Here is a 12,288-nt window from a genome sequence, read left to right as displayed (position 1 = left end):
TTCTGCAGCTGCTAGTTTTTGCGGTTCCGCAATTTCGGGCGCTTCTGGAGTGAACCGGAAATAAGAACTCGACGCCATTACGTTATGATTGCCGTAACTCATGAGGAGTAGAAGAACTCACCTTAAACCAGTTGTTGAACAAGTTTTCAAAATCCAGAAAATATTTAAGCAGGAGGCCTTCGTCTTATCCCTGCTGTAGTTCTGTCCACCTCAAAGAGTAGAGAGGTTCAGCAGCGGACGGTAAAATGAGATCCACGACGCTTTTTTTAATGGTCGTTTCTCTACTTATCACGTGAGCGCTCACAGATAAATATTAATATTAGAACGCTGCATTTTGCTAAATCCATTTTATCGTTAAACGCGCAGGTTTTTTTAAAGAAAACAATTTTATTATGAGTGTGGTCGCACGCAATCTACTTTGGTCTGTGCACTTCGGTTTTCTTCCTTGTAATGCACGTTGGGGGAGCATGCCGTTAACAATTATATGCTACAGCCTATTACAATAATCTACGTTAATTTTTTCTTAATTTCGTTGAAATCATTGTTAATGATCCTTCATTGTTATTCGGGCTAACATCGAGGCTATATAAGTATGCTAAAGTGAATCTGTTAGAAAAATCCTGAACATGTCAATGAACAGCTAATAGTTCTAACTAGTGTCAATACTCATGTCTAGGTCTAAACCACCGGGTGAAATAGAAGGCTAACAAAATCCCTCATGCGCATTTTTGGACTGTTAGAAAAAACATGCTAGAAAACAACGTTTTGGGTTGTTGTTGTTGTTGCTGCCGTTTTTTTACCTAGGCTAGAAGAAACCGATTGTATTTGAGAATATCGCTCAAAACTGAGGTTACTGGAGAACAGGGCAGTCTCTGCATTACATCATCCAGATTGGCGTTTATATTTAACCAACAGTGTTCGGTATGGTTCGATTTGTTTGTCATCCTAAGTTTATCTGAGCGTGACGTATCCTTTCGTTTTCCGCAGTGCGAATTTAGTCTGGACGTGCTGGCGTGGAAATGATGGCTACTATGAAGCAGCCAATAAATACTGCGACAAACCCGTAAGAAGCTCACTAATTATGTTGTTTCGGGCGGATCCCTACAGCATTTTAAAATATTGTTCATACCTCCTTAATATGAACTTTGTTAATAAGGGTATTCCGATGTATAGACCGACACGCGGTGCGGCCCTGGTTACCAACACGACCGGGAGGCCGCACGTGCGCAGCAGCTGTGTGGGCAAACGCGGCGAGGTTTTTGTTTTCGCCATTCTGTTATATGACGTGCGTTCGTTGTTGACGTTCTGGAGCGCTTCCATCTTTATTTGTGCGTCGTATTTTCTGCCAACGTATGGGGTATGTTATGCCCGACTATTTGAGCTCGCTATCCGAGCCTGAACGGCAGCGGTATCGAGAAAAACTGTGCGTGGACGGCGTCACCTGGGACGATCCGCACGCCGTAAACAAGGAACGCTGGACTTCCCACGTGAAGTTGCTGCCACCGACATCGGCGGCTCACGTCGTCGTTTTTTTATTTTTTTCGCCAAGCCAGTTCACGGCCGACACGGTGCAGGCGTTCAAATCGCTCAAAGCCTACAATTACCGGAAGCATGTATCCGCACTGCCGGCGGGATCAGCATACTCTGCTGATGAGCATTTATTAATTGAATGAATAAATACACACAGCGTCTTCAGGTCAATTGGGTATAATGTCTTTCCTACCCTCATGACCACAACGCATGAAAGCGGTAACGCTTTGTCCGTTCTGCAGTGTTGGCGGTAACGCGTTACAAGCAACGGCATTACCGGTAACGCGTTACTTTTTCTTTTACGTACTCGTTACATTTTAATACAGTAAAGGGTAACGTACTTACGTAACTCTTTCAAGTAACGTGTAACAGTTAAGTTACTCGTTGATCCTTCTTTTCAAGTCTTAAAGGAATTACACTTCAATTTCTTCCGTGTTTTTAGGCGCCCAGCCATGTAAATTTCCGAGTTTTCCGCTTTTTCTTTGTATTTTTTTTTCGTGAATTTTTAGGTAAAACCGTAAAAAGATAAAGTAATTACGTTCAGTTTCTGCGTGAACATAATTGTAATATTCTAAGTTGAAAAGGGGACCAAAACTTCATGATAAGAAAAGGTGGTTACCGTCCGGCGACCAAAGCAAACGCCCGGAGGCGTAGAGAAGCAGACCAGCCAAGTCAAGGGTCAGCGAGCATCTGTTCTTTTTCCGCCCCGCGCAAGGCGCGTGCCGTTCGCTCGTGTTTATTGCGTCATACGCTGTACCGGTCGGTGTGAGACCGGTAGCGCCATCTCTTTCAATTCAAAGAATACAACAATAATTTTTCTCGATCTATGATTTTATGCATTCCTGTAGCGTCAAAACAGTAAAACGAGTTAAATCATAATTAAAGAAGTAACGCAAAGTTAACGTGGGTTACTTTTCATCGGGAACGGTAACGCGTTCATTATATTTTGAGATAACCTAGGTCGCTAACGCGTTGCTTTTATTCGCAAGTAAGGAGTAACGTATCTCATTACTTTATTTTCGGTAACGCCTACAACACTCCTTGTCCGTGGCCGATCTCCTTCCGCCTGATAGCGCGGCCGTAGCGAGCCAGCGATAAGGGGTTGGCCGGTGCTTTGTGCTCGAACACCGTGGGACCAAAATCTGGGTGGTCTCGATCGGGTGACGGTTTTCCTGCCCAGAAGAAAGCTTCGGGATGGAGATCGAAATGGAAGCTACACTTGCCTTCAAGAAAATGTTTGCCGCACAAACGGTCGTCCGCGCGAGGCGAACATTCCTTTCGATACGCCGGATATTATCTACCTTCTGCACCTTTCAGAGTTCGCGGGTGCTTGTGGAAACTCACTCCGCTGCTTTTGTTGTAGCCTTCGGTGCAGTTAACGTCTACACAACTTTGTGCCATGCTGAAATACTATGACGCCCATGCAAAGCGTGCGCCCTTCTGCCCGCGCCACCTGGCTCCGCCGCGATCGCAGCGCCGCCGCAGCTCCGTGACGTCGAGCCCGCGTGTCAGTCTATAGGTAAATATGTCGGACCCGTCCCCACCCATTTTTGGCTCGTTAATATAAAACAACTCTGTACAAACTTAAAACAGATAAAAAAAAAAAAAAAACTGGATATCTGAATTTTTTTTTCTCGCTTTCGTCTCTACAGGCTTTCTAAAGCTCTTCAGAAAGGCAAAAGAAAAAAAAAATACTAGCGAAGCTCTTGGGTGAAAGAGTATATCCAGAGCTTCACTAATGTTTTTGTTGGTTGCCTTTCCAGAGACAGAAATGACCTGGGCCGTGAACAATCTCTCGGTTTCTGAGGGTTTTCCATTGAAATGAGTCATTTGCACCTCTCTTCTTTTGTTTATGATGACGATCATAGAAATTGACCCGCTCATCACAATCCCCCCCGTAATCAGCAAACACCTCACAGGGCATCTGGCCACACCAGTTTTCTGGGCCGAGGTCATGTCCTCGTAGAAACAGACAGCACATTGAGGTTGCGAGGTCGACTTTGTTTCAAATGAGACTGGTCGTGCAATTTTTTGCCTTTGAAGAACTTTGGACACTGATTATAAGTGCGCTGAAGATGGCCGCTGGCTGTCAGACTTACCCAATGAAAACGTTGGGACGCTTACAAATCGCTCGAATTTGATAAGAATGTATACGGGGGAGCATAAATCTAACAAATACTTAAAGGGGCAAGGATTTTCTCGTTGAAATAATCGGCGAATTGTAATTTTTCTATTGTTTGTATAGGCACAAGTGAGAGAAAACGCGCCACCTTCCCTCGAACTACTGCAATCCCCATGCGTAATCAGTAACCACGAGCAGCCCTGCTTTAATCCAGAGTAGTCAGAGCGGTAGCTGCGACACGTGACGGCGAAGTCGTTTGGTATCGGCGTCGCGTTCACGCAACCTTGGGATGCTTGAGCAAAAGCGTTCGGAACAAAACAAAACATGTTTTGTTCCGAACGCTTTTGTTTTGTTTTGTTTTGTTTTATTTTGTTTTGAACGATTTTGTTCGTTTTTTGTTCCGGAGCGCGTGAGAGAGCGTAACCTGGCACGAGCTCCGGTCGTTGACATTGCTGCGAGGGCATCTTGCGGTGGGCGAACCTTTCATCCAGAGAGCGCGTGCCGTAGGCCTCGGGAGCTACCGAACCCCAAGTAAACATGTTTGCAAGCATGCCGTCTCGACTGGCGTCCCTTCCGTGCAAGCACGCCCAGCATGCGCGTGATGGTGGCTCTGGCCAGTTTTGCAATTGCACGTGCTTCCCTACACGAGATGGAATATGGCGGTGGCCAGACGCCCTGTTTCCAATCGTCTATTCGCACCTCCAGCTCGTTGCTCGCTCTCCGGCGATGGAAGAAAGAAGCGCTCTAGTGAGGATCTCCCGGTTCTCATCCGCAGCGGGCTGAGCGGAGCTGGTGGGGATCAATGCAAACATCACTCTTCACTGACCCGATGGAGTGCTGCAGCCGGCATGTGACTCTTCATTACTATAGAGTTTTGACATTGCGTATAGAAGCGAACGCAAGTGCAGTGCGTTTGCGTTAGAGTTGGGTGCTCCACGCTGCACATGCGCGTTCTTGCCATGCGCCAATCCAAGACCGCAATACTGGGCTCCGTGCACGCGCAATGTGGAACACACAACACAAACACAAAATGCTTGCGTTCGCTCGTATACGCAATATTAAGACTTGTCAATGTTGCACGGATTTTCCAACGCCAAGGAAACTTACTGCAAGGAACAGACGTGCAAGTGGGCGGGCGCTCTTTCAGAATGGAAAGGCTGAGATTGGCAAAACGGCGGAGAGTAAAAATTAAAGAAAATAGTGGTTCTGGGTTGTGTTGTAGTGAAAACAAAAAATCCATTTTGTCGTATTTCTGTTAATTGGTCCGGAAGGATTGGCGGTCAATTCGGAAGCTTTTTTGATCGCCGCCAGAAGTCGCAACTTTAATATTGCCGCGCCTATAATCGAGAACATACGCTTCTCCGTTCATCTAGCAGATTCGCATACACTCTCGTCCAGATCGCAAACGATAAGGAGTCCAGGATGACCTAGCCTAGCCAGTCTCGCCCTACCACTTTTAGAGCATTCTAGGTAGAATATTAGAGGTGACCTGCTTAGTAGATGAAGAGACATGCGCCGTATTGCTCATTCCCTCAGTGATTCTCTCGCGCGATAGCCAGCTGCTACGCTGACGTATCGTCGTTTGCCGCTGCTGCTGTTGACGCTCGCTGCTGCTTTGTCGACGTGTGTACTTCTTTTTCGCTTCTGGCACAAGTTCGCTCTTCATTAAGTCCTTAGTTCATTTCGATTTCGCTTGTGCCTCATCGTTTGTAATTCGTGACATTTCTGGTGTGGGTGGGGGTTCCGCAGCCCATGAAATGCACCCCTCCGGGAACTCGCAGCGCAATCCCGGTCCCCTGCTATAGAAGACCGCCCGTGGAAACCAACGAGACCCGAGGAAGCCGCCGTCTTCAAGGATTGCACACGGAATTTTGTCGGTATACTGACGGAGAGTCTCCACCAGTCGACGAAGCCGATGGTGAGCAGCCAATTGTCGCAGACTCTCGCCTCTGCATCCCCCGTCGTTCACCTTCCCGTTGCCTCTCGCACGCCGACACCCTTCTGCGGCGGGATTCATGAGGACTTCCAGGACTGGATCCAACACTACGAGCGCGTGGCACGCCATAACGAATGAACTGCCGAGCATTACAATCAAAATCTCTACTTTTCGCTGGAGGGTGCTGCAAGGCACTGGTTTAAGAACCACGGGGCTCCACTCACATGGTGGCACATCTGCGTGGCCGAGTTGAAGCGTACCTTTACGAGCCAACACCGACGGCAAAGAGTAGAGGATCCGCTTCAAACCGAATTCATGCCCCAAACGAAAGCATAATCACCTTTGTTGGAGATGTGCTACGCCTAAGTGCACGCGCCGACCCGCAAGCCACCGGCGAGAAAAGGTTGAGCTCTTTCTCGTCGGTTGCTAGAACAGTTGTAGTCAGCGCTCGTGTGTCTAGTCTCTCCTTCGTCTTTGTCTAAATGGGCTAACAGGCCCTTGACTCCATTGAGCCCTCACCATCTTAGCCCTACAGCACACCGCCGCTACAGCTTGACGTTAACCCAAGCTTAGTGCCACGAAACGATGACAGCTCAGAGGCCTCCTCGCCCAATTCAGCGACTGCTTTGCGACGACGTCAAAAGTGCGCCTAACAACAGTTGTGAAACAACGCATCGTTACAAACAAGATGCGCTCCCTGTGCATAGCAAGCCGTAACGGGTCTCCCTAAAGGAAGAATAGGCCATTCATGAACAAATGTAAACAAATCTCAACGACGACATCATCCAGCCTTCAAGCAGCCAGTGACCCTCTCCAGTCATATGGGTGAAAAAGAAGGACGGAACGCTTCGATTTTTAGTACACTACCGGCGGCTGAGCGTGGTGACGAAGAAAGACGATTACCCGCGCCGCAGCATCGACGATACACTGGATCGGCTGCGCAGCTCCAAATGGGGAAGGAAAGAAGATTGCCTTCGTCACGCCTGATGAACTGTACCAGTTCAAGGGGATGCCCTTCGGACTGTGCACGGCGCCAGCAACTTTCCAGCGTGTCATGGACACAGTACTGGCAGGCCTCAAATGGCAGTGTTGTCTTGTTTACCTCAACGACATCGTGGTATTCTCGACCAACTTCGACCACGACTTGCGATGCCTTCAGGCCGTTTTCAAGCCATCAGGACCACCGGACTCACCCTGAAGCCGACGGAGTGCCGGTTCGGCTACGGGGAAGTGAAGTTCCAATGTCACGTTGTGAGCAAGGAAAATGGGTGTCCTCGCCCTGAGAAGACTCGCGGAGCAGCGGCATTTTCTCCGCTCACCGACAAGAAGGGCGTAGAAAATTTAAGGGACTTTGCGCGTACTACCGGCGGTTCGTTTGGGATTGCGCCATGCTTCCTGCGGCGTTTATCTCTCGAAAGACGTCTATCTCACGAAAGACACCGTGAACTTCCAGTGGGAACGATAGCAACAACAGGAATTCGGCGAGCTAAAGCGACGACTCTAATCGCCACCGATTCTTTGCCCCTTCGACCATTCATCCGAAACAGTAGTTCACACGGACGCCAGCAAAACAGGACTTGGCGCGCTACTGGTTCAAAGAAAAGAGGGTACACAGCGCGTGACCACATATGCAAGTCGGACGTCGCTGAACGCAGAACACAATTATTGGATGACCGAGAAGGAATGCCTTGCCGTCGTCTGGGCCATCACGAAATTCCGCCCTCACTGATACGGGAGCTTTTTTTCCAGGGGTTACCGACCACTACTTGCTTTGCATGTTAGCGAGAATGAAGGACGCATCGGGACGCCTCGCTCGATGGAGCCTACGGCAGCAAGAGTCCACTGTGACCGCGGTCCACAAGTCGGGCCGAAAACACAGCGATGCAGACTGCGACGAATACGGCGGCGATGACGACGATCGCTTTCTCGTTATAGTGAGGGTTAACGGAGGGACGAGGGTTTACGATTCACCGAGCATTCTTACGTGCCCTTGTAACATTCGCCGTTCGGGAGGCCATTTCCTACAAAGACAACTTTGAGGACTGCGACTCGAGGTGGCTCCTGGTGATCGCTACAATTCTGAAAAAAGAGATCTTTCAAGCCTGCCACGGCGACCCAGCATCGGGTCACTTGGGCTACAGGAGAACACTTGCAGGGATTCGAGAAAAATGCTACTGGCCCAAGATCCCGAAGACTCTCCACTCCTGTGTGCGATCGGACCATGAATGCCAACGACGCAAGTAACCACCGACGAAGCCGCCAGGTCTCTTGCAGCCGATCACTCACCCGACTACGCCGTTCCAGCACATCGGAATGGACTTGCTTGGACCGTTCCTGCCATCCACGCAAGGAAACTGGAGATCATCGTTCCGACCAATTACTTCGCACGGTACGCCGAGACAAAAGTATACTCCCGTCGGGATCCGCTGTGGAAGTTGTCAAGCTCTTCGTCGCGGCCATCGTCCTCGGCCACGGTGCTCCCGAAGAGCTGATTAGATTCCGAGGGTCGTCGTTGTTTGCGCAACTAACTCAGGAGATTTTCTGCCTCAGCCAAATCAGCTGTCGTCGAACGAAGGCGTACCATCCGCACACGAACGGGCTGACAGAACGGCTAAGCAAGACCATCGCCGACATGATCGCCATGTATGTCGTCCTGGAGCGCAAGAAGTAGGACGAGGTCTTGCTCTACGTCATGTTTGGATAAAACACGGCAGTCCAAGAGAACATTGGAGTTACACATTTCCAGCTGGTGCAAGGTCGGAAAGTAACGACCACGCAGGGAGCGATGCTACCCCACGAGCCAACTGACGATTGGGGCGACGGCACCCAGGTGGTTGCTAAACAAGCCGAAGAAGTCCGCCTCCTCGTCCGACTCCGGATTCAAGACCAGCAGCGTGCCGACTCTGGTCGCTACAACCTTCGTCATCGGGACATTCACTTCCAGTCCGAAGACAGGGTGTGGGTGTGGACACCTATTCGTCGCCGCGGCCTCAGAGAAAAAAACTGTTGAAACGATACTTCGGATTGTACAAGGTACTTCGTCGCCTCGGAGAGCTCAACTACGAAGTGGTACCCGACGGAAACCAGACATCATAAGGACACAGGCTACGGCCCAAGGTGGTTCACGTCGTTAGACTCAAGCCATTATACGCTCGGTAGCACTGAGGACCCTTTGTTTTCCAAAAGATGTTTTTAGCTAACTATTATTTTTGTTTTGTTTTGGATAGGGGTAATGTGCTTTTAAAGCGGGGAGTAATGCCGGGCGTATGATTGAGAAGATACGCTTCTCCGCTCATCTAGAAGATTCGCGTAGACTCGTACCTCAATCGTAAATGATTAAGAGGCCAGAATAACCTTTCCTAGTCAGTTTTGCCCTAGCTCTTTCCCGAACATTCTAGGTAGAATATTTGAGATGATAAGCGTAGTAGATAGAGCCGTGCGCCATATTGCCAATTCAATCACTGAATCTCTCGTAATAGCCAGCTGTTAGGCCGACGTACCTTCCTTCGCCTGCCGCTGCCGCCGTCGGCGCTCGCTGCTGCTTTCTTGACGTCTAGCCCAGGTTGCTCTTCGACAATCGTCAGTGGTCATCTCCGCCTCGAGGGGGCCAAGGGTAAATGGCCACGCGAGCGGCGCTCCGTTACTTATAAAGGGCCGCCGCAGCGTATGCGCGGGGGCCTTTGGAATCGCGGCGCGGGCGATAACGGTCATTAAACGTTTACATGTTGTTAACCCGGTGTGCTGTGCGATTTCCCGAGACAGGTAGCAGCAAGGGAGATTCCACAACCCTTAGTTTTTTTCCCGTATTCGCCTGCCTTATCATTTGTCAATCATGACAATATCACCGTATGCCTTACCCACAATAAATGTAATTTTAAGTGAATTTTTCAGGCTAACTGGGATGTTTAGGCTATTTTTATTTTATAGCTTGTTAATTAGGAATGCTGAAATTGACATACACACCAATCAGATACATAATGTTAAACGCACAGTACATCGGGTAATCAATTCTTGGCACGGGCGCAATTTCTTTCATATCACGATGCCACCTCATAAAATATCCTCACTCAACGTTTAGCTAAAAATATGTTTTTTTTTTATGTTGACCCGCAATGTATTCAGAACTTGCACTCTTAACAGGAAAACGTTAAATTACATAGATTTATCCGAAGGCTTCCGGTTGCACCAGATTCATTCCTGAGGATATGATCTCTGATGCAGAGCATGTGCCAAGGTTGAGTTAGCAGTAGCATGAAACGAACAAATGTGTTGTTTAATCATATTCAGTATGAGGATACAACTTTTTTATGTTCAGATATTAAGGTGCTCACAAAATCACTTCTGTGCGAAAAAAGTATTCTCCAATTATTTTTTCCTTTTTCTAATTTTGAACGCACATGTTTTGAAGGTCGTTTTTATATTTCTGGTTCTATATACTTGTCACAAAAATATCAGTACGAAATGTAAAATTAAATGTATTTGATTTGCCTTTAATCTTGTTATCTTAATAATGAACCTAATTACAATTATGTTTTTGTTTTTTCAGTGTTCAACAAATGATCAATGCGGTTGGCCTTGTCCATGGTGCAAGTACCATCAGTACTGGAAAAAAAAGCTATGCAGAAAATAATACTCTTTACCTTAATAAGTCTGGAAAGTTCTTGCAATATATTTCGATAAAGACTGTTTCTGTTTCAAGGCCGGGCTCCAAGAATAATTTGGAAGTCACCCTTCCATCACTTTTACTCCAGACGACTTCTAACTTGCAATGTCTAATTTTAAAATAAAATTAAGACAGGAATTTCGAAGCACGTTTATTCCGCAGGTTATCACTGTCAGCCAAAATAAAGACATTTTGTGGATTGCGCTCTTACATGGCCCATAAGATAACCACTATACACGGGCCGCCAAAAGTACAGTTTGTGGTGTGTCAGGTTCTGCACACTAAAACCATGTTTAGTAGTAACCAAACTTGTGGTGTGCATAAATTCGAAAAAAGAAAAAGGCCACACAAAGAAAAATGCATTTATTGTGCGTGATGAACATAAAAACAATACGAAAGATACTTCGTTTGCGTTATTGAAAACCTAATGTCAACAAGCACTGAAAACATTAGTCGTATAATGCTAATTAAGTTCCATTTTAGTGACACAATTTTAAAATTATAAATAGTCATACAAATGTAGTATAACAAATCCAACGTTTCGAGTATATTTATTGTCCCACACTCTATATTAATTTACACCACTAAGGCTGTTCTGCATATTCTATAACTCACACCCTAATATCCCTTGAAAAGGGTATTCTAGACACAACAGCATGCATGTAATGGTGTTTCAAGCCAGCATTACACCCGTCAAAAGCGTGCAAGTCTGTAAGGGCGTACTGGTTCAGAGAGTCACGTTTGAACGTGTGCGACTGTGTTAGGACCGCTTGTGACTGCTTATGATAAAAGCACTTGCGCCATCAGCGAAAAAGCCTTAGAACACTTCCGACCCGCGACTAACCAGACTGAACGTTTTGTAGTATTGCAAGATTAAATATACAAAGGTCTGTTGCAAAATTTTCAGATTTATTTTGTGCTCATATTAAAATTAGTGAAGATATTCAGATCGGAAATGTATCAAGACTTCTCAATAGATGGCGCCAATGGGCTATTCTCATCATCATCAGTAACAAGCAATCGTAACGCAGTTGGCCACAATCAACTGAAAATGTGTGAAAGAGCCGCGCTTTTCTGTATCGACTGTAATGCATAAGGTGCCTGCAATAATAATCTTTTTTTTTTTCCTGAGAATATTTCGAAGAAACATGCTCAAGGTGGTTGCTATATGTGTGCATCCACTCTTGCATAAAAGACAGAAATGGAGGATAAAGGTGGAACTGATTTAATTTTTGCTTTCTTCACATACAGCTCTTTGGCACTGAATTACGCCTTGTACGTTGCAATAAAAAGTTCTGCGATTAACTCAGGTCTTGAAAAAGTAACACTTAAAAACGTATTCCAATAAGTGGTGCACATTAAACGGCATTATTCTGTACCTTGAGTTAAAACGTCAATCGGCTGCGTGATAGGATGTAGTTTCTCCCTCTGAGTCAATGACCCGAAGCTGCCGTCTCCTCCCAACTTACAAGAGCGTGTCAGTCTCCTTGAAACTGGGGCCCGCGTACATGCCACACGAAGTGAGGCTTTTCCTCTGCCTCCTAGCAGAAATAGACAATAAAAAAACAAGATTGTATGCATAGATCCATGCATATCACACATTTCTAGCTTAAAATCAAGCCGGAATCTATGCTGGTAAATCCCCAACCTGTTTTTCTTTGCGTGGAGGCAATGTGTTATAATTCCTTTGGTGTTATAGTCTATGAGACCAGCTGCACTCTAAACAAAAGGGAGTAGTACTTCCTCCCTTAAAGGAGAAACTCGCGTGTATCATATATTGCTCTACAAAGGGAGGAAATTTCCTCCCTTTGTTTGTCATGTCATGTTTAGTGATATTATTGTCATGTTTAGTGATATTATTTATCAATTGATCCTTCGTAAATCTTTGTCTTGCGACTATGCGAAAGAAGCATATTTAGATATTTAGATCACAAAAGCCTCATTAATTTATGACGGCCCATAGCATAAATAATTTTATACTTTTATGCTTGGCTGCAAATACTATAAATGAGTGAATATTCATAAATTCGAAATGTT

At 46.4% G+C, this 12,288-nt stretch overlaps 1 pseudogene; it reads left to right on the top strand.

The window, feature by feature from the left end:
• The first annotated feature begins 245 nt into the window (after positions 1 to 245).
• On the top strand, positions 246 to 10,389 carry LOC121837634 (annotated as a pseudogene).
• Positions 10,390 to 12,288: the final 1,899 nt, after the last annotated feature.

This window comes from Ixodes scapularis, unplaced genomic scaffold (genome assembly GCF_016920785.2).
Source record: "Ixodes scapularis isolate PalLabHiFi unplaced genomic scaffold, ASM1692078v2 PGA_scaffold4__175_contigs__length_147842914, whole genome shotgun sequence".
Taxonomy (NCBI): domain Eukaryota; kingdom Metazoa; phylum Arthropoda; class Arachnida; order Ixodida; family Ixodidae; genus Ixodes; species Ixodes scapularis.
Note: the sequence above shows the minus strand (reverse complement) of the source record. Positions and strands in the feature narration are given on the sequence as shown.